The sequence below is a fragment of the Pantherophis guttatus genome, chromosome 2 (assembly GCF_059756535.1).
Source record: "Pantherophis guttatus breed Tessera chromosome 2, ASM5975653v1, whole genome shotgun sequence".
Taxonomy (NCBI): Eukaryota; Metazoa; Chordata; class Lepidosauria; order Squamata; family Colubridae; genus Pantherophis; species Pantherophis guttatus.
The window spans coordinates 81,021,721-81,045,403 of NC_142064.1; the positions used below are offsets into that span (position 1 = coordinate 81,021,721).

The window sequence follows — 23,683 nt, forward strand, 5'->3', positions numbered from 1 at the left end:
TGGCCCACTTTTCCATTGCTAAGGACTATTCCCAAAATGCTCCCTGACTTAAAAATGTAATACTGAAGTATTTCAGTTTATCCTAATGGGAAGCACAAACCAGCATTCTTCATCTGGTGGTCTGTAACAAAAATGGACCTAATGAAAACTATCCTTTTCAAATGCAGCTCTATTTTTATACAAGACAATTTCCATCTTTGTTCACCATCAATGCAATAAGCTGCCTTCTGTGATTCATGTCTCTAAAACCAAGGCTGTAGGAGCATTTGAAAGTAATGACTCAGTATATATTAACCAAGTTGAGGCACAACCGTTTTAGTCAAGTAATAGGCAAAATATGCTTTTCAGATAAAGATTTCTTCCCCCCCCCTTTGCAATTTAGAATCATTACCTACATGCATGTTCATTCTCATGTTCATTTTGGAATTCTAATTTCATACAAACATTCATAAGGTTCTGCTTAAGCAGTTTTTAATCATAACGTTCAGCATTTCTTATGCTACACTTACAGAGTCCAGATGGCTCGTTTCTTATAACCTTTTACATTAGGTCTCTACAATTTTTGCTACCTCAAACCAAATGTAGACCAATAACTTTATATTTTAGCTTTTCAGATCAATGTCCGTTTTAGATCCAGAATCAACCATTTCTACTACTCTGATAACTGTATTTTGCTCATACATCATAATGCAGGCTCAATGTTGAATATGGTAGACTCCATTTGAAAGTATACCTTTACCACACTCAGCAAAACATGAAATTTCAAGATTAATTAAGGAGCAATAATTACTATAATTACCAGTTCAGGATGCAGGACAGAGTCTAATCTTGTGCTGAAATTTTATTTAAGGATGCACAAGGTACAGAGGTCTTAGCTTTTCCTGAGCCCCAAAATAGGTCAATGAGTTAAAGAAGAAAAAGGGACTAATAAGAGAATATTTTTTTTTACTAAAAACAGTTAGAAATGACAGGGAAGCAAAGCAATATAGTAAGAAAAGCAGTTTTCAGTTGTTAGGTTGCATAGAACATTGTTTTAAATAAGCATTACAGAGCAAGAATCTGGTCAATGGCCCAATCCAGCTTGTGTAATTGCCATTCATTTAATGAGATGAAAACATCTCTGCCAATTCAAATCAAAAGGCCTTAGATATAGCCATAATTTATATTTACCTAATTTAGAAAATGCAATGGTGTCAATGCTTTTAATATTTATGTATGCACTACAGATTATTTCTGAGATGCTTGCATGTATATGCACCTAGATGTCTATGCATACAGATCATACATCAATAATTGCTGGCTCTGGCCTGCCTCACTTTTTCCTTACTGTATTCAATTTGCTGCATCTGCATTTAGCTTTCAATTACACTGAATGCTATTATACTTCACTGAGAGTAATCGCCACTCCATCTAATCCACCACGTTGAGAAATTCCCCTCCAGCCCACTTATAAGAACTCATGGTCCCGGACTTTCACTATTTTCAACTACAGTCATTTTTTCCCCCTCCTAAAAAATGCAATAAGACTCATCAACTCCATTTGTGGCCTTCAGCAACTCAGATTCCTTCAAGCATTAATTTGGTCGGAAAACCAATTTGGATTCTACAGTAATTTAGCAAAATGGTATACAGGGAATAAAATAGCACACACTTGTATTCCCAAAAGTAATTGTGCATACTCATAAGAACCCCTCAGGGGTATTATCACAGGGGGCTGCTTTAGGGGGAGTCCTCTATAACTCCTTCCCCTAGGTTCAATTTTTATTTAAGAAAAGAATCACTAACCTAACTGAATTGGCAGAATTCAAGTTTGTTTCCAATATTCCAACTAACAAACATAAAAGTAACCACTGTGACTAAGGGTATTGATTTTAAAAAGCTTCAGTTAACTATATGGGGTTTACTCCAACATAAGACTGCAATGGTTTGCAGTTTTAATGTCATTAGTGTCAACATATTAATATAAAGAATTATTTAACTGGAAGTGCTACATCCACAATTGCAGAACCTAATCAAAGAACTGCTTTGAAATCTACCTGGCTTCTTCCCCCCTCCCCCCAAATCTATCAAGTCTTCCAGATTTTAGAATTTCCTTAACTCTGCTCAGTGCTTTTTTTGGAAACTCATTCATTTCCTTGTTCTAGAGCAGGAGACTCCAAACTCTCTTAAGTCTTGTGGACTCCAAACTAACTTAAGTCTTGTGGACTTCAACTCCCAGAATTCCCCAGCCAGCCATGATGGCCAAGGAATTATGGGAGTTGAAGTCCACAAGTCTTAAAAGTTGCTGAGTTTGGAGACCTCTTGTTCTAGAGCAGTGTTTCTCAAACCTTGGCAACTTTAACGCTCATGGACTTCAACTCCCATAAATCCCCAGCCACTTTGGCTGGGAAGTCTGTAAACTGAAGTCCACGGAGTTTGAAGTAGCCAAGATTGAGAAACACTGCTTTATAACCTGTCCTATTCCAAACTAGTGGTTAGAATGCAGTACTGCAGGCTACTTCTGCTGACTTATTGGCTGCCAGGAGTTCAGGGGTTCAAGGTTGACTCAGCCTTCCATCCTTCCCAAGTCAGTAAAATGAGAACCCAGCTTGTTTGTTTTTTGTTTTTTTTGGGGGGGGGGGAAAGGGGGGCAATATGCTGACTCTGTAAACCACTTAGAGAGGAATGTAAAGCGGTATATAAGCCTAAGTGCTATTGCTATTGTATCCCAGCCCCTCAAATTGTGCAGCTGCTAGTCAAACCAACTATGGCCTGCGAGAGTTACAACCCAGTTTAAAACCGGGAAAAGCCCTAGAGTGAAGGCGGCGATTCAGCTACAATACAAACAGCATTTTTCAAATCCAACAGGCAGCATGGCTGTGCATATGGCTCTACTTACACACCACACCCAAATACCGCTACGGTCCTCGCTTTCAGCACAAGAGAACCCCTTAGGTTTTTACCTACACAACCCCTACATTTTAAGTTGTTTTATATTTACTGGAAGCTTGGGGGAAAAAAGTATTAAAAAGTCGAACTATAACCTACTTCAAGGCGGTGGCAACCCGGTCCCCTCACCCCACCCCTTCCACCCACTTCTCACCTCCCCCACCTCGACGAGGCTTCTAACCTGATAAAAGCCCCAAACCAAAGCTTGAACTCGGCAGAGTCCCAGGCGATCCAAGCCTACACCTTACGAGCGAGCGAAGGCAAAGTAGCCGCTCCCGCGCACGCCTTTTTCAACTCCACCCCGTGATGGTCCGGCAATCGCGCCACACCTGCGCTCCTCGCACCTGCGCGTGAGCGGGGCCGGGAATTAAGAGGCACGCGGCACACCTGGCCGGCTGGGCGCTCGCTCGCTCGGCTCTTCCCCGCCCACGGAACCCACCCACCCCTTGCCGGTGGCGCGCAAGCCGAGCCAAGCGCTTCCTCCCGGGTGCAAAAATGATCGCGGCGGCTTGCAAGGAGCCGGCCTTCTGCCGACCGAGCCATCTTGGGTGGGCTTTTTTTGTGTGTGTGTATGTGCTTTTTTTTTTCCCCCTAGCAAATTGCATTTGATTTTGCAAACCCCTCAAAAGTCTCCTGGATTTTTTTTATTATTATTTTTTTAATACAACTCAAGGAAAAAAAAAAAAACCCTGCTCCTACTAAACTACCCCTGGATGAGCGCTGTTTGCAAATTGCATATGTCCATCTCTCCGTCCCTCCCTCCCTGGGGCCTCTCCACACCTAACCGCCGAAGCGAGTCTTGCCCCTTTCCTGCCCGATGCTTCAGATTTTGTCCCGCGCCCCGAATTAGCTGCGCTTCTGGGCATCGTCCTTAGGCTGCCATTCCAACGAGGTGTGAGCTCTGTGCAACTCGGTATTTCTACAGCTGGGCTTCGAGCAGCTTTTGGAGCTCCAAAAAAAAAAAAAAAAGCGCTTTTGCTTAGGAGAAGCCTGCCTGGGAATTTCTTAATCTGGCTAAAAGGAAAAGCGCCGGTTAGGAGAGGCACTTACTTGGTTTTAAACTTTTTACTTTGCCCTACTCGAGTGGAAGGCGTCATAGCGCTACGTCTAATATATCAACCGATAGTCTCCCCCCCACAAAAAAAAACTTTCAGGGCAATCCCCGATAGGTTCAATGGTAATTCTAAATAGTAACGTAGACCTCTGTCTTACACTTAGTACGTGAGTACTGCAACGGAGAGAGTAAGTACCAGGACGTACCGTCTTTTAAAAAAGCACCTTGAAATGCCGACTATCCTTTTTTGGCATATGTATAAACGAATTGCAAAGGACCTCGCTTGTATGTGCTCTTTTTTTTGAGGGGGGGTGAGGAGTGGGGAACGCTAATATTTTTTTTAAAAAAAATCACTGGTGGGTTTGCAACAGCCGTATATGGCTAAAATATCCAGTTCTGTCCGCCCTCCCCCTTGCAGAAAAATCATATCTGACCTCTTCTCTTTTGTTTTTTTGCAATTTTCAGTGCAAAAATTACTCTTGGCGTAGCCTTATGCACAGAACGTTATGCAGGCACTGGCGGGAAAAAAAAAACGGCCCCTCCAACTCTTCACCAAAAGGTGGCAGCCCTGAAATGCGCCTGCGCCGAAATGGCGGAGTCAACCAAGAATTTTTTAAAAAAAACAACTCATGGGTTCCTATCAAACCCACCTGCATCGAGGTTTTCTTTGCATCCTGCGGTAATAAGTTTTAAATCCCAGAAGTCTTCGCTTTCAATCTCCGGTTTTTTTTTTGTTTTTTTTTTAAACAGCTTTACTATCCAATGGGGTTTCCTCAAACATTGATTTGCGCGAAGCTTTCATTTATATTGCTGCTTATTTTTCTAACTACGTTTGTGCGATGTACTGGGTTTTAGGCATGCGAATCTTTGCCGCGAGTACTTCTTTTGAACCCATGGTGTTAAGTGCCCCCTTATTGGGGAGGGACGCATCCCTGCTCTTCGTAGTAAATCCAAAAAGTGATTAGAGGAGCAGTTACTTCCAATTGTATGAAGGCCACGCGTATTGTGGGTACTTCTTAAGAAGCAAAATCAACTCTATTTACATTAATGGGGTTAATTCAGCCTATAGAGTAGGTCTCGACCAGAATAATCTCCCTCGTTTTCGCCAGAATTTCCTTCAAAGGGAACAAGAGCGAACAGGGTTGCCAATAGGCCCGTGTCAAAACATGGGATTTTTATCTCCTAGCTAGAGGCAGGGTGTTTGAGGCAGTGTAAAGTCACAGGTCTCTCTCCTTGAGTATTTTCTAAGAACAGAGGATTGTGAAATTATAGCAGGCTTGCCCTTTAGTTATAGGTGCCTAGGATTACATCTACAAACCGAAGTGCATGCTTACTAAGAAGTTAATCCTAGTAAATTAACAATTTTGCATGAAATGAGCATGCAAGCTCGGTTCTAAACCTGCCCAACCATGAGGGCACATATTTGGAAGTAGATCCCTTTCAGCTCAGTAGTTCCTGACTGTACCTAATGAGTAGAATGGAGCTGTGCCTTGATGTTTACCAAAAATTCAGTGTCATTTACATTTTAAAAAAGGGGGAACCTGTATGCAGTGAAAAGTCCCTCTTGTTTTCCCCACTTACTTCAAAGTAACCTTAGAAAGTGAGCAAGCAGATCAGGCTGTAATCTACTTTAAAATAATTCTACGGGTCAGCTGGATGACTATGGAATAAAGTCTTTCGAATTAGCAATCTTTTGGCTGTAATCCATAAAGCCTCTTAACTCTGCAGCGCATATCGTTAAAGATTAATGTTCGGCTATGGAGCTCCGTGAGGGAAATCATTTGTGGCTCCCATCCATAAAGCACTTAAGCCGTCATGCCAAGGGTAATGGTGGTGGTTTTCAGATTTGAACAGAAAGTCCTGTTCTCTAAATGAACAAGGAGGAGAGGGCTGCTTGGCCAAAAATCCCATTGGATCCAAACTGACTTAAATGCTTTCCAGATAGCTGTACTTTTGGTTGTGGAGGGCCAGAGCTAGTTTTGTTCCCAGCATCTCTTAAGGAGTTGGGGAATGCACTTATGGTATTTTTCCATAGGAGCTCGGTCTTGTGTCCAGTCTCTGGCATCTCTCAAATCCTGAAAAGCACAATTACAGCCTGGCCACCTTGAAGCTCTTCACCAGTTGACCAGATGAACTAGGATTACAACTTCCCAAAACCTGAGAGTCATAGCCCCACCAATTGGAAAGAGTTCCAATACTCATTCTTTCTACAGGAAGTCCCAACTGATCTGTGTGGGACTTACAACTAGGTAAAGATTGCTGGCATTCCTCATCATGCCAATGCTGGCATGGTTCCTTTTAGCTCCAAGGGGCCTAAAGCCCTTGGAAAGGGAAGATGTCTGGATAGAAGTGGCTTTGGGACCATGGTTTTCCTGCCAGCTAGATGAGATTTGCAACCCTTCACTCCCAACATAGGGAGGTAAGGAAAGCGGTAAAGAATGCAATCTCAAACTGAAAGCTTGAAGGTCATCCATAAAGGGGAAACAGCTCAAAGTCTACCTTCGAGCTTTCTCACCTGAGCCTTGTCCGTAAATCCTATCATCCACAGCTCCGGTTTCTGTTCTGGCTCTTGGCTAAGGTGCCCTACGTGTGACCTTCGCCAGATCAATCTGGTGGCATCCTTCTCTGCTTCCCTAAAGTCTGTCACTAGGAAGCTCTTTGCAGGCAACCTTGTGGGGAGAATCTGGCTGAGTTCACGGTTCCTTCCAGGGGGCCTTTACATTCCCTGCCGCAGGGTGGTCCCTTAAAGGATTCTTAAGTGGGGCTTTGCACAGGCCTGCAACCTTTTTAAATTCATAGGCTGACCCAGCAAGGTAGTTTCAGAAACAATGTTCCGCATCACCTTGGCCATATTTGCTTGGCAAGCGTCTCAACAGCCCGCTTTGTTGAATAGGGAGGACATACAAGGTCAGGGCACTGATAAGGCATATTTTATTATGGCTTAACAATATTGCGAGACTAGCAATATTTGATAGAACTCATTGGCTATCTCTCTCCCCACCTAAAATAGTAGAGGTACCTAACCCACTTCAGGGGACAACCGTTTGGGGCTATACCCCTTTCACAAACAGCTGTATTGGCTTGCTGCACTCCTCAATACTCCCCATATGAAATACATTAGGTTGTAAGTGTGGTGCAGGTTGAGTTTGCTGCTCCTCTTAAGTGGGCCCTCCACTGAGAGAGTAGCTTAACTTTCCAGCATTTAATCACCTGACCTCCCCTGGTTGACAACATGGCCTGGAAAAGCCAAAATTCAAACAATTCCTATCTAGTAAGTAGCCTGTAAAGATGGAAACCAAGCCATGTTTCCACTCGTTTAGCTAAAGGCTCATTAAGTAGCACCACCACGTGCAAAGTGAAAATGGGCTTGGCTCTTGAAGGGTGTGTGTGTGTGTGTGTGTTTGTATGAAGATGAAATAAATCCTTGCCCTCCAGAGGATCCCACAAACACCTCTCCCATCCTATAGGCGTCTTTCATATACTTGAATGCAGCTGGATAGCAGAACTTATTAACACGGTCCTATTTTATTCACACCTGCACATCGGGCACGATGGATGCTTAGCCTATAAAGAGCAAGCCCTCAGATGTCTAACATTCAGCCTAGTTCGGAATATGTAGGTTGTATTGGTAAGCCACCTGCCCCCCAGCCAATTGAAATCCTACATGGTTAATTCAATCACAACTACTTGCTCCTATGCTCCCTCTTATTTTCTTAAAGAAACTCGAGAGGAAAACCAACTAAGGACCCGGACTAAGCACTCACTAACGCTCTTCCTGTGAAAGAGAGATGGCTGTATGCATGCATTGCACAGTAACGTGCTGGGCATAAATTAAGCGACAACAGCATAGCCTGAGGCTGGTCCTTGATAGAACCGCAACCTCCGTAATTTCAGCCACAAGAGACGGCAGATCTCTTCCTTTCAAGCCATCTTGTTCAAATGCCTGGCTTGCTACCTAGCCAGATCACCGTCTTCCTCCGCCACCAACTTCTTTCTTACAAACCACGTCCGAGTCAGGAGCGGGGCGACGGGGGTTGGGGGGGGGGGTGAGACAGAGAGGGTTTTTGTGTGACATCTTTCTTTATTAAACAACAGGAGGCGATGCTTTTTTTTTTTTTTCTCCTCCCGAGATGCTGACACCAGGCGAAATGAAAGCAGGGTTTGGAACCGGGAACGCCTCGCATACTCTCTCTCTCCGGCATGGTGTCAATTTCACAACCGAAGCATTCACGGGTCGGTATTGGGCTGACTCTACCGACTTTCGCTTTTTAAAAAATTATTATTCCCAGGGAATGCCTTTGTTATCCCCAGGCTGGAACGCAGCCGCCCTGGCCGCACCCCCCTCCCCAATCAGGACCAAGGACAGCGGCTAGAAGAAATGGCTTGCCCGCACCTAACGAGGAATACACACCAGCAAAGCTCCCGAGCAAAACGCCTTTCGGCTGTATCCAGAACTGAAACGGGTCTCTTCCCCCCCCCCCAACCTTCTTCAGAACAAAGAAAATCGTGGCTCCCGGATATAAAAGCTGAACCCTCCCTACAGAGCGCTGTAATTGACATTAGAGGGGTTTTAAAGAGCCTGGTTCTCCCATCCAGTCCCTTTATACCCGCACATGCATATATATTTCACATGCGCACACACATACACGCACACAACCTGGCATATCTCGAGGCATCCGCTTTGACAGCTAACACACCAAGGTCTGCAGATTTTTTTCCCCTCCCCGTTTCAAGTCCCTGCTCCACGCATCCTTTCTCCGTCTCTCTCTCTCTCCTCCTTTCCCAGCCAAGTCAATGCTATTCGGCTAATACAATTAGAGTTGGACGCTTAATCCCGTCTGATCTGCAAACGCCGGTTTAAGCTCTTCACAGCGATACTCCTTCCTTCCTTCCATTCATTCATTCAGTCAGTCACTTACTCACACCCCAGCCGAGCGTTGAGCACTTTCCGCTGATCCAACGGGAAGGTCAGCGGTTCTGTTATGAGGCAACTTCACACCTCCAAGCTAGCGAGCTACACAGTTTCTGCGTGCGAGTTCCTAAATGTATGCACACAACACAAAATGTAACACAAAATTGTACATCGTCTACCCCTTTTGCCACTCTAAATGATATGGAGTAGCTAACCCTGTTCAACTGATGCTGCTGAAGCTGCTAGAAACCAAGCGGAAGCGTGTGAGCAATAAACTTAATTGGATCTCATGCACTTTTATCCTCTCTCAAGGCAGCCTAGCCAACCTGACACCTCCAAAACTTAAAATCGTCGCTATCTGGCAATAATAATGTGAATAAAATAAAGCACAACTTACCTTTTTTCGCTTCAGGTTTTTTTTTTTAAAAAAAAGGTAATACTGTAAGGTCTCCCAATTTAAAAAAAAAAAAAATCAAATGGGTAGGTCTCAAGACAACACCCAAAACCTAAATTGCGGACAGTTGCAAACAGAAGATTTTTTTAAAAATGGAGGATTTTTTTTTTTAAATCAAAGCTTCTTTTTTTTTTCCACTCCCAGAACACGAAAAGAAATTGGGAGGGGGGGGTTAAAAAAAAGAAAGGGGGAACTTAAAAAAAAAGGAGCGTGGCAAAATCGAATGGTTTCCTGTTACAACACAACTAAACAAAAAAAAGGGGGAGGGGAGGAGAAATAAAAGGTAAGAACAAAGGAAAGAAGGGATGAAAAGGAGGGTTTCTTAAAATACAGCCTCCCTCTCTCTTCCTCCTTCTTTCTAGCAGCTCCCAATCGAAGTAAGCTGCAGCATCTCTTATCTGAGAACAGGCTGAAGGGGGGAGGTCGCCTTAAATGGGAGGTGGACTACAGCACAGATTTATAGGAACCGTATCACCCGGCGCTCCTCTGCTTCCGCACGAGTGTGCGCGTGTATGTGTCTCTGCAGCCGTGCCAGGCTCTCCCACCTATCCCGAGTGCCACGCGCGGAAGTATACGCCGAATCCAGAGACAACGGAACTTGCTCGCAGGGTCTCTTTTGCCTCCGATTGGTCCGAGCGGCTGCATCTGGCGCCGCCCCCGGCCAGGGGCCGATCGGATTGGCTGTCGCTCGGTGCCACTCCGGCGGGCTCGATGGAGTCCCGTTTCAAGGTGCGTTGTACTGAGCGATAGATACCCCTGCTCGGCGTCAGGGCGAACGGGCGGCGAAGCAATCGAACGCGTCTTTTGCGTTTGTCCTTCTCGCTCTTTTTTTTTTTTTCCTCCCCCACTTTCCATTCTCCCTCCCCCCCCTTTTCCTCCCCTAAACGAGACAATTGCAAGCCTGAGGAATCCTTGCACCATCTTCTTCCCACCCGCCCCCCCCCTTTTTTTTGAGTGAGGGGTGGGAGCTTGGTATGTTTGGACCCTGAACGGCTCCGCTAGGATGTTTCACAAGCTTCAGGCACACAAACCTGTTGTCACTAGCGTTCCAAGCGCGTGGCGCGTGGGCTGAGATTCCCACTGAATGAAAGAAGTCGCGCCTTCCACATACACACCTCTCTAGCCCTTTTTCTTTCCTCCCTGTCAAGAGTACTGAGCTGCCAAAGGTTGTGAGGAAAGAAAAAAAACTTTTAAGAAGCCCCCCCAAAAAAGAAAGAAAGAACTGGGCGGGCTCTACTTCCCTCTCCGAACTTGTCCATAAAATAGGAACCACGTCCGATTTTTAAAAAAAAAAAAAAAAAAAAAAAACACGGCAACTTCTCAAACCAAAGGAAAACAAAAGCTGGGCCTGCTTCTTCCTTTGTTGAAAAAGATCGCGGGGAGGGTTAATTTAGCTTATTTGACTAACTTTGCGGCTGCCACAAGTGCTCGGTTCTCCATGAACTTGCCTCAAAAATCACGGCACGTTTTCGCGACTTAAACTTGGAGGGGCTGTTGGAAGAGCGAAGTATGGGGAAGAAAATACTTTCACGTACCCCCCCTTACGGGGAGAGAGAGAGGGAGAGAGGGGGGGAGATTGATATCCCCTATACTTAAGCCCATTCTCCCAATTATTTACAGTTAATTCTCACTGAGGATTTTGTTTCTTTGGTGGTCATCAACAAAACAGAGGGGGTATTTTCACGCCTCTGCCCTTCCGCGCGTCCTTCTCCCTAAGTCAACCCGTTTCCTCTCCAAGAGGAGCAGCTTTCTAGATAGCCCACATCTGCTGAGAGAAAAGACGGGGGCGGGTGGGGCGGGGCAGGGTGGGGGTGGGGATGGCGTGACTTGCCTAGCGTACTTAGAGTTGCACAGATCAAGCACTGCGTGTCCTTTGGAGAGTGATCCGCAACACACACACGCGCGCGCACACGCGCTTCCCTTATCTCTTTAGTCCAACCGAAACCTTTGCATGGGAGAGATTTAAGGGAAGACTGGGAAGAGCGGGGCCACGCAAGTTAGTGTTCCGTGATAGCATGCCCTTGAATGTTCAGCAGAGAGGAATGCCACGGATGAGAGCTTGCGAGGACCTGACTGTTTGGCCGACACACTCTGAAGAGAGGGAAGCTTTGCTCTTTTTTTTCTTTTTCTTTTTCTTTTACTTCAAGTAGCAACATATAGATGCAACCAAAGCTACCCTTCCCATCCACGTAAGGCTAACCGAATGCTAGCTCCAGCACCAACTCCTTGAAAGTTGAATCCTAGCGGGCAGCCATAGCAGCAGGGAGTTGGCATCAGAGAAAAATCGACACCCCCCTCTCCCAAATTAGAGCAATCGAAGATCAGGGACGTCACTTTCCTAAGAAGTCCTGCAGTTCTTTAAAACCAATATCCACCTTAAGGAAAGGTGTGGGTTAGATTTCCAAGCTTGATACCCTATATGTATTGGGGGGGTGGGTGAAAAAGAGAGATGGTGCTTGCCTTTATTTATTCTACTTGAAACTTTTGATGTTAGGAGGGCATGAAAAAGATATCCACAAGCTATCCTTTTGGATTCGGTCATGCCCAACAATGCCAACGTTTTGAAGAAAAGCACAGCAACTTCGGTTTGTGTTTTTTTGAAACAGTGTATCCTTGCATAAAGACACGCCCCTCGTTCCTTATTGTCCCTTTGATGAAGCCCGACCATTGTCTGGGAAAATCGGCATTTGAAGAATGAGTTAGAAGAGAAGAGAAGGTAAGAGGCTCCTCACCCTGGGCTATCAATAGGCAAAACCAAGGCAATTATCTTGCTAGTTCTAACCCGAAGTCAGGACTCCGGAGATATATTAACAAAAGTAGCAATGCTATAGAAGCAGTAAAAGGAATGTAGCATTCTGTGATGCTAGCAACGGTTAGAATGCTTACTAAGCTGATATTCTATCTTCGGTTCAGCCCATGAAAAAATTCTGAACAGCAACACTTTGCTAAGTTTTCAAAATCAAGTTTCAGAAGCTTCAGAAGCATCTCCTCCTCCTGCTCTCCTCCTCCTCGTCTTCTCCCACCCGCCCATCCCCACCCCACCCCACCCCATCTCTTCCTCCTCATTATTTTACGTAAGAAATGAGATTTTGCCAAACTTCCCCCAGGATTATTAAATGAGGTTTATAGAAGAAGGGCCACAACCCACACACAGGACAAGTGCTATGGTACTCATTTGTCAATTACCTGGATCGAATTTTTCTTTTATATAAAAAACTTTTTAGCGTGTATGAACTTGACAGTGCAGCAAATAATATTAAGCAGGAATAAAAATGATAGAAAGACCAGTATCACTCTAGTTTTTATCCTTTTTTTAATTACTATTTTTTAATGTGTACTTGGCCTTGTGCAAAAATCACTTTCCAAAAGAAATTAGTTTTCCAACATCAAACCTTCACACATACAAATGAAGGGAAAGTCTATCCCACACACTAACTAAATCTCAAAATGCACACACACACACACACATGCACAGACACAAAAACACACTTCTTCTTGACAAACAACAGTGTCTTCTGATCATGGGCATCTTTTGTTTAAAGCAGAATATTTCCTCTCTTCTTTTAGGTGCACATGAACCGGTAAGAAGCATATTTTGGACAGCAATAACAACATAACCGAACTCAAGAATTCAAGATAAGTGTGATGGGAAAACAATCTCGCTATCACAACTGCGAAAGATTTAGCAGCAAAAGAATATACTATGTACTGGGTGAGAATGGAGGGGAATCTCAAAGCCAGCTTCCAATGCTTTCCCATCTTAAACTTCGGGGTGTTGTTTTCAGGACCATGGAGAGAGGTGGCGCGTGGTTCAATTCCTCGCTAAACCGCACCGTTCTCGCCTGCCACGATCGGTGCTGAAGGAAGTGAAAACAGGGGCTCAAAGAAGAAAAGCAATAATTTTCAAAGGTGCTAAGAGTCAAAAGCAACACGGTTGCTTTGTGGGGTTTTTTGTTTGTTTCTTGTTTTGTTTTTTAAGCTTCCTTTTGGAGAGGCATTGTTCTATACAAGTCGTAACACACGAGGGGGGGGAGAGAAAGAGAGAGAGAGAGAGAAATAAATAATTTCAATTAAATATCAAAGAATGTATTATGCTTAAGGCCAAGTTATCACAGAAAGTGGGTGGATGCACGCAGCTTTTAGAGTACTTTATTTTTCAATGGGAGCCTTTCACGTTTATCACCAGGAGAGATCCAACAGCACACGGGCACATCCAGAAGGGCCACAGTCCTTAAGTGTAGCGTCGCGTAATAACATCCCATCTACAATAACTTTTTCAACTTTTCTCCTCCTTTTTCTTTCCCTGCTTTTGATTTAAACGTTCGGCCATCGTTCGGCTTGCGCGTTCTTCTTAGTTGGTTCCTTCCGGTTTCTCGCCACAGAAGCACACCGTAGTAGTTCCCAGAGAATGCATTTAGGAGTAATTACAACAGCCGAACTGCAAGCCGGACGATGACTTGGAAGAAAAGCCTTCTTAAAACAAACTAAAGCTTCTCGCTATAAGGACCGGGATCTCTGAATGAACTGTGGGAAGGTTTCTTCCGCCGAAACAACGCCCAAGATCGCAGCTGCACGTGTTGAAATCAAACTGAGAGGTTGAGGCTTTCAGCAAGTTACTTCCTTTCCCTTCTCTCGCCACGCATACATGCACGCTCACACACACCCTTTACGCGCGCAAATTCAAGGCAACCTCAATAGTACCAAGCCTCGTTTTGCTCGCACCGCTGAAGAAACTACCAACGAAGAGTCTTACGTGTGTGTTTCTGTGCGAGTTGGGAGTGGGAGGCATTTAAATTATTCGTTCCAGGCAAGGACACCAGCAACCCTTTAAACTTCGTGAAAGGTAAGATAAATGATGGTTATTTGGATTCAGCTTGGAGGAAGCCATCTGCTTGCACTCAGCGCGAGAGAAGTCGCCTTACTTCTCTTCCAGCTGCTGAAAATAAAAGGAGAAGGAAGCAGCTCGGAGCTAAACTGTTTTAGGTGCTCTGAGTCTTCCTTTCCCGTGGCTTCTATGCCATTTGGGTGCCATGCATGTTTAAGTGGAGGAGGAGGAGGAGGAGGCCACGACTATCAACCAGACAATCAGCTCCACAGCCGCCTCCCCACCCTACCCCACCCCCTTTTGTGCTCGGATCAAACGCCTGCACAACAGAGAAAGTGACAGCACCAGGCCATGGTAACAAAGCCAGAGTTTGTACCGAAAGACAGACCGAGGCCCAGGGAGACACGGCGGCAGAGAAGCAGCTGCCTTATCAGCACGCTGCAGAGATGAGGATGGGTCCAGAGGTCTTCGATAGATAATCACTTTAATATGGGGGCGGGAGGAGGGGGAAGGAGGAAGCTTTGCAACGAGCCAAACTTTAGCTTCAATGAAACTATCCCAGTATGAATGGAGTGGAAGTAATCAGACCTGTATCCATCTTTGCTCAGCTCTGTTTTTGTTTTTGTTTTTTGTTTGTTTGTTTGTTTTTTGAAATAATCATTGCTGTTGTTTTGATTGTAAATTCTCAAAGTTGCATGGAAGGCTGCAAAGCTTTGAAAAGCGTATGCAATTGCATTTTTTGTAGATTGGATGCTTAATGATGCCTCTCTTATAAGGCTTTCTAAGTATGAGTAGGGAAGAAATGACTTATATGGTTATAAAGTAAGAACTTCAATACCAAGCTGAGTTCTATTATTTTGGCAACAATACCTGCCACTACCTTCTTCCAACCTTATCTCAACTCAGAAGCTAACAGAATCCAGCTTGTTAATTCTGGGAGGGGGTCTACCATATACTAGCAGGGCAGGAAGCTAGAATGCTTGATATGGGGGGTGGGAAATCTCAGAAGGAGATAATGGCAAATGACTTCCGTAGTGTTTCAAAACAAGCTACAGGGATACATCTTTGAACTGAGCTCAAATATTACCTGACCTCTCTATGTGTACATATGTAAATATGTCTGGGTGGGGGAAGGGAGAGAAAGTGAGCGACAGAGGCAGAGACTCTGTCCCTTAGGGATCATAAATTAGCAAAGTCATTTCTGAAAGGGGAAGAGGGAGCCAGACTAATGAGTTTTGGAAGAATGAATGGGTATACAAAAAAAAAAAAAAAAAGAGCCATATGTTTGTGTAAGCAACAAATCCTGCCCAAAAGGCTAATGGTGTCAGGGGCCAGGATCGTATCTCCTTCAATAAGGAGATCCTGGCTCTGGTGGAAATCAGATTTTGTTTAGCTGAAGACAGAACGGTTCTTGGAAAAATTCTTGGACCTTTTAAGTATATTCATATCCCTTGTGGTTCAAACCAGATTCTACAAGCTTGGCAACATGGGCAGTCAATGTTGATTCATTTAACATATATTTATATACTGCCTTTCTTCCCAAACAGCTCCAAGTAGCAACTAACAGTGGTTAAATCAACTAGGATAAAAGATAATGACTTTAATTTTCATAAAACAACAAAAAGTACATACATACATACATACATACATACATACATACATACAGTGATTGGGAGCTAGCAATAAATATAGCTTAATGGGTCAAATTAATATTTAAAAAGCATTTTAATTTAGCAATTTAAAACATTCACTGTCTCAGAACACTTTTGTAAATAGAAAGGCAAGCATCCTTCAAGTGAACGTTTCAAGTTGAAATGGCCAATTCATTGATCCCGAGGAGGCCATGTTATTGATTTAATCAATATTTTTGTGGCTTTAGAAATACATGAATCTGACATGGGTCATGTAACTTCTGGCTTTGCAACTATGGTTTACTGGCACGTAGGATCTTGTTATCAAAAATATGGATTTTATAATGGCTATTGGCATCAGCTGGCTGTAGGCTTATGCTCAGACAATTACCCTAATTCCAACCATCTGATTCACCATTGCAGTTAGCACTCAGAATTCTAGTTAGCATTGTGGAGAGTGGTATAGAAATAAAGTAAATTAAAATGTCACTCTGGATCACAATCTAGAACAATAAGGGAGGTAGCCATTATATTCTCTACAGTATATCTATAGCCATAGCTCTTTTCCTTGTTGGAGCTGCATGTTCTCTAGATATTGTTCCCATCATCACAGACCATTAGCCATGTTGGCTGGACTTGATAAAAAGAGGTGGCTCAAAATACCTGAGGAATACCAGATTGGATCACTAACAGAGGGATAAGAAGAACGATAATAATCCATCACTTTGAAAGAGAAGCATTTGTAATACCAGTACTTGTTTACAATGGGCTGACAGTACCAAATAACATTATACCATTTGCTTTCTTGTTCATTTGATTTTTGCTATTAACTCATTTGTAACCCAAGAGTGATATAGTTATACTCTGGGCTAGTTTTCATAAAGCTGTTGTCTTATGGAAGAAACCCACATCCTGGATTTAAAGAGATAATCCTTAAGAGATTGCTGAATTTTGGGGGAAGTGCAGCTTATCTCTGTTCATCAGAAGCTATAACTTTGGGGGTGGGAGGTTGGGAAGCCTGAACGTGGGTGGTTGCATTTGAGCTGCATATGTGGTAAGGACCAGGAGAAAAACTAAATTGAATTCAAAAGTGAAAGGCAGTTCACCTTAAATGAAATAAATGGGCATGCATTTGCTAAGATACTTCTCTATGCATGTAATACTTCCCCCTTTTATTACATTCAATATAGCAGCAGTTATGAAGTTACTTAGCGGGCTCACCTCAAAGCTTTCAGAAGCTGAATATAGTCCTGGAGTCTTAGATTGGGCACCCTTATTGCACAGGCAGTGCAATTATTTAAGATCAGTGCAGCTCTCTGACTCCTTTCCCCCTTTTTCCTGACTTTTCGGCACTTCCATGAAGTATCCTTTCTACTTTCTTGCCAAAATATGTTGAAGTCAGTCTTACAATTACCTTCACTCCTGCTGACCTTGGAAAGCTGAAAGCAGGCAGGAACACTTGAGCAATCAGTGTGCTCTCCAGCTAATTAATAGAAGAATGCAAAAAATAATACTTTTCCCCATGCAAATCCTACCCCTTTTGGTGTAACAAACCTTCATCGCCCAAATACTACACAGTAAGGGTGGGGGGCAAAATGACTGGCTCCTACCCAATTTTTTTCAATACATGTTATGTGCACTTTGCAAAAAACACAAAAAAAAAAACCCCAAACCCACAAAAATTGAACTATTGGTACAAGGGGAAAGCTGTCTGGTTGTCAAGCCATCATTCTTAATCCATGGTGGATGACTCTGGTTTTGCAGCCAGGCACTTCCCTGACATTCTCAACCACAGTTGAGGGTTGCAGTTGATAATCACTAGAGCTAGGTCTGTGCAGGGTTCACACAAAAGGGATCCCTTGAGTCCAGGGGCTGGGAAGGGCGTTGAGGAAGGAGAGTTAGAGTTAGTTAAGCCCGTTACTTATTATAAACAGGGAATATTAAGGCTGGCAGTTTTTTAGAAGGTTTATGAACATGACTAGAAACTGAATAGGAGGATAAAATCTGGCTCATTGATAAATCTACCGGGTAGTTTTAAATTCAAGCGATTAGGAAGTGAAAGGAGGCAAGAGTTCTCAAGGAGGGGAAAATGAAGGACTCCAAAGTCTGCCATTTTTTTTCAATCTGAGCTGTACTTTATAAAATTAGTTTCAATTGCCCAAGTTGGGTATGAAAACACAGTGGCCCAACTGATATGGGATGCAAATGCCAGATATGGAAGGACTTTGAGAAAATAGAATCAATCTATCTATCATCTATCTATCTATCTATCTATCTATCTATCTATCTATCTATCTAAATATATATAGCTAACTATGACATAAACTGCTTTACACACGCACACACAAACACACACATATGACAAGCAATACGGTGCATAATATATACAGTATTAACTAGGGAATATATTTGCCATTTTTGAATGCATACATATATACGTACATTCAAAAATGGCAAATATATTCCCTAGTTAATAATGCATGTTATGCATTACTTCTTTAAGAGAATGTCAGGTAAATTCCTTCCAAACTCTTTAGGCATTCCAACAAGTAAGATCTACGTACTGTATCTTAACCGCTTTTATGAACTTTGAAAAGCTCCTTTGAGAAGAAGGAAATACCAGCTAATTTAATGATGAGTGTGCACCTACTGTATGACAAGTTAAAATAAGCTACAAATGAATTCTGCTTTCAGGAACAGGGGTTTTATGTTTTCATGCAATTAGCTAAGGCAGGAAAAAAAAAAGGCGGATGCATTGCACTAAAATATCTCTCTTCTACAGTAATTGTTCTGCTAATGATATAGTGCTGTAAAATAATGGCTATTGCCCATTACCAGTTACTACCTTTTTTTTAAAGGGGGGGATTTCTATATTCTTGATGGTTAGAGTACTATATAATTAGATCTTCAGATAATAAGATCACATGTACAAGAGACAGATTTGTACCATGGATGGAGGCATATTTAAAACACATCTAAAGTAATGTGAGGAACTGACTAAATTAACGGGCCTACATTCTGATACGAGAAAACGAAGCCCTAGAATCCAGTGGTTACTTACTCCCAAGTGTTAAATTCAGGACTATAACCGGTGTCATTTAGGATACAACATATGACATTTATATTATTTTATTATCCCTTGTTCTGTCTGAAAACTGTAGGTTTTCTCTGATTATAGCAGTAAAGGTACTTGTGTAGCAGCTATATGACCTTTTGGAAGCAAATACCCTTGTCTGGGTAAATATACGTACAAACACTAGCAATACCTGCTATTTACTGATGCATGTATAATGTACAGAGTGCTTCACACTCATGTTATCTCTGTTATTTTTACAAAACGTTGGTAAAATAGACTGCTGTCCTCATTTTTATTTTTATTTTTCCTAAACAGGAAAAGGAAAGAAATCGCAGCACGCACAAAATCTCAGGCTCGGAAAGCCTTAAGTTACATTCCCGAGAGTTCCTCTAAATATGTTATCAAAGATGATTTTTAATTAGGCAGAATGGAAGGAACGATTAAATACATTGGGAGTACTTAAGTATTATCAGTAGTTAATAATTGAAATGTAAAGTTAAATTAAATCAAACTTCATTTTGGTCCAGGCCATGCCTATTTTTAGAATAACCTTTCCCTCTTTCGCATCATTCAATTAAACCAGTCTGATAATCCACCGATTAGGGCCAATGCTGAAGGTGGGATATGGTGTTCATTTATTTGGGTGTAAGTCTCACTGAATTCCAAGAGGCTTAATTCTTAGCAGTCACATATAGGATCGCACCAATAATGTAAACTATAAATCTGTGCCTTTCTATAGGGTTTCTTTTCTTAAAAAAAAAAATGGTGCACACTACTATTTCTTAATATACCTCCTGATCCTATTCAGGACTAAACTGCCTTGCATTTTGTAAAATTTCACCTCTGGATTTGCAAAGATCAGTTGAAATCCAGAGACTGCGGTGCAAAACTCCATTAATTAAAAAAGGGTTATGATTGTGTTAAGGCCCTTTTGCAATTATTACATGCTTGTTTCTTCTTCTCTCCCCGTTGATTGCTGCGATTAGGCAATTCTATTTAATTCTAAGATTGCCACAGGAAATATTGTGTTCTCTCTTCTACAGCTTACATTGTAACTCCAGCCCAAACCCTATCAAAAGTGGAGGACTTCAAAAATAGAACGCCGCGTATCTGCTTAGTTCTCAATATAGCTTTGAGAACTATATTTGAGAAATTTATGGCTATTTATTGGGACTGTTAACCACATCTGAAGAAATCTTTCTAGATCAAATGTCCCTGTTTACAATGATGATTCTTTCTGAACATAAAATCTACCCATAACATCATGGTCATTAAAGCCCATATGTTGTTGATTGACACAAAGCTGATAATGTCTTAGCAAAAATGTTTGGGGTGCCATTTCTCTAAAATGTCTATTTTTGCAATGACATATTTCATCATATTGCTTCGGTGAACTGAAGGCACAGGAAACTTAACCCCAAGACTGGCAACCTTGCCTCTAGCTCAGTAGTGCAATAAGGATTCTAAATATTTAATGAGATCCACAAAATGGCCTTGCTTTGACTCATCCTTATCGGATATCTTTGTAGATGGACAGCAGCACCGCTGACACTTTATAGATGAAACTTCCTAAAAGCAGCATCGATAAACCTCTTAAGGACAAATTTCACATTTTCCTTTCTAGGAAACAACGTTCCACTGTCCTATAATAAGACATTCATCCACTGACAGCATCTTTGAAAAATCTAAGCCAATCTTGCAAATCTTCTAAGGGCAACATTATAAAAAAAAAGTTCTTGCTTCAACCCACTATCATTTATATCCCCAGCCTTCTCTTGCACGTGTGTGTGTGTGTGTGTGTGTGTGTGTGTAGGCCACAATAAGACACTATTTTCTTAATCATCAGTCAAGATTAGTGACTTCACATGATAAAACAAACCATCATTTATCACTTGCATATTATGTTCACCAACAAGAGTAGTTGGGTTCATAAAAGTAAGAGCCTTGGTGGTGCAGCAGACTAAAACGCTGTTAAGTAGCACCAGCTGCCTGCAATTACTGCAAGTTCAAATCTCACCAGGCTCAAGGTTGACTCAGCCTTCCATCTTTTTGAGGTAGGTAAAATGAGGACCCGGATTGTGGGGGCAATAAGCTGACTTTGTATAAAAAAAGAACACCGCTTAGTGGGGGGCCGAAAGCCCTACTAAGCAGGTATATACAAAAGTATGAAGGCTATTGCTTGATGCATTTTAAGCCGCCCTGAGTCTCCGGAGAAGGGCGGCATATAAATTGAACCAATAAATAAACAATAAATAAATAAAAGTGTGCTAGATCAAATGTAAACAACTGCAGCACGTGAACTTGGCCAACGTAAGCAGGAAAGACATGGAGCTATATGGGAAGTCCTCTAGAACAGGGGTCTTCAATTTGGCAACTTTAAGACTTGTAGATTTCAACTCCAGGAATCCCACAGAAGGCTGGACCTGATGGGATTAACAGTTTACATTCCCCCATCCAAATTCAAAGGACAGGACAGGGCCTTTAGGACATAATCGGATGTACCCACCACCATTAGAATAGCAAAAGACACAAGGCTCGCTACATTACAAAACCCCCTGGAGCATCTCAATCACCAAACCCCAGAACTCTATAAAAATCCATCCACTCACACAACCATTTTGTCAGCCACCCCAGAAACATGTTGCTGTCACTGAAGTTTCTGGAAACCAAATAAACAGAGACCTTCCTTCCTTCCTTCCTTACAACAAGCCTCCATTTTATTTCCAGGATCTTTCTGTCAGTTTGGAACCGGACCAGCTTTTTCTTCCTACAATAGGCATGTTGAATTCCTACATGGTGATTTGTTGGCTTGCTATATTGTGTGAATTCAGCCATTAAAGTTTGTAGAACATGTTTTATGACAGTGTAATAAGTGACTAAACATAAACATGGCTTTGTGCAAAATGGGAACCAGGCCCAATGCTCAGAACATTTAAAGATATGTGGGAATGACCTTGGAAGACAGGTGGAAGAGCCACAGACTAGACAATAGTCAGACAAGTCACAGCTGAGCCTGCAGAAGGAATCCTGGTGTGGCAAATATCTCAGAAAGGACTCTCCCTAGTTTCTTGGACTGTAAAGACCTCTGAGTGGGGGAGTACTTTCAGAGTTGCAAGATTCTGTTAATGTAAACTTACAACAAACATAGAATTAATATTTTAACAGAACAGAATAACAGAGTTGGAAGAGACCTTGTAGGTCATCTAGTCCAACCCCCCACCCAAGCAGGAGACCCTACACCATTTCTGACAGATGGCAGTCCAGTTTCTTCTTGAAAGCTTCCAGTGATGAAGCTCCCATAGCTTCTGAAGGCAACTACTGTTCCATTGGTTGATTGTTATCACTGTCAGAAGATTTCTCCTTATTCCTAGGTTGAATCTCTCCTTGATCAGTTTCCATCCATTTCCACTCTTAAATGAGTTTCTTCAAGCCTCCCCTCCCCTTGATTACAGGGCAATAACTACAGGTAGTCCTCAACTTACGATGATAATCGAGTCCATAAATCATGATGGTTGTTAAATGGGTCATCATATGACTGCCCATTTCTAGGAGTGCTTCTTATCTGGACTACCTTACAAGGCTGACAGAACTTGTGAGTTTACCAAAGCCAAAGAGACCAAAGAAGTATAGAATCAGAAACCCTCCCCGAGAAGGTGGAAATGATCCATTCTCCTTCATCTAAATGGTGCTCTTGTTCTGAATTGTTGACCAACTATCTCATCTTGTAAAAATCATACCTTTTGCCCAACTCGACAGGTCAATTTTTGTATGGATATTGCCATGCAAGAGAGGACAGCCTTGGAATAAATCCTTCCTTGACAAAATGGGAAAGCAGCCTTGTCACACAACTAATACAGCTTGTCTCCCAGAAAAATCCGCTGACAGCCCTACTTTTATAGATCTCCTTGACAGGCAATCTTGGACTTATGAAAAGGTAATGCAGCATTAGCCAGCCTGAAGGAGGAAGATGTAAGATAAATGGCAATACTGGTGTAACTGGTCTAGAGGATAGAAGGAGGCAGTTTAAAGAGCGATAGGTGCTTTGCATGTTAGCAAAGAGGGACACAAAACTGTAGGCTGTTTAAAATACAATGTACAGCAAATATTTGAAAAGCTGCAGCATTCCAAAAGGTATCCAGGGCTCTGCTACCATGTACTTATTCAATTTAACATCATGTATAATCCTTGTTTAATGCTGATTGGCAATCAGAAATTCGGTCATTAAGTGACTTGGTCATAAGTAAAAAAAAAAAAAAAAAAATTCGGCCGCGCTGCTTAGTGACAGCAGTTCTAGTAGTTCTGGTTGCTGTTTTTGTTATGTGAGGACTATGTGGGTCATTAAGCAAGCACACAGTGGTAAAATCCAATTTTTTTTACTACCAGTTCTGAGGGTGTGGCTTTGTGGGCATGGTGTGGCTTTGTGAGTGTAGCTTTGTGAGCGTGGTAGGGGAAGGATACTGCAAAATCTCCATTCCCACCCCACTCCAGGAGAAGGATACTGCAAAATCCCCATTCCCTCCCCACTCCTGGGGGAAGGATATTGCAAAATCTCCATTCCCACCCCACTCTGGGTCAGCCAGAGGTGGTATTTAGTGGTTCTCCAAACTACTCAAAATTCCGCTACCGGTTCTCCAAACTGCACAAAATTTCCGCTACCAGTTCTCCAGAACCTGTCAGAACCTGCTGGATTTCACCCCTGGCTTCACATGACTATGGCGTCCAACTTGACTTTGGCTGGCTCCCCTATTGACTTTGCTTGTGGGAAGGAGGCAGGTTAGGATGCAGATCACAATGGGATGTGAC

General features: G+C 42.6%; 1 protein-coding gene across 13 annotated transcripts in view; it reads right to left on the reverse strand.

Moving 5' to 3' along the window:
- ELAVL2 (ELAV like RNA binding protein 2) overlaps positions 1-23,683 on the reverse strand; it is a 209,922-nt gene that overhangs the window by 159,182 nt on the left and 27,057 nt on the right. The window contains exon 1 of one of the 13 annotated variants that reach the window (XM_087886324.1): positions 9,292-9,412. The exons of 7 other annotated variants lie outside the window; for them this stretch is intronic. The gene's annotated coding sequence lies outside the window, so the exon portion shown is untranslated. Of the gene's footprint in view, positions 1-3,109; positions 3,357-9,291; positions 9,413-23,683 lie in introns of those variants that run through there. 5 more of the 13 variants (XM_087886314.1, XM_087886317.1, XM_087886315.1 and 2 more) reach the window with 5 other exon arrangements.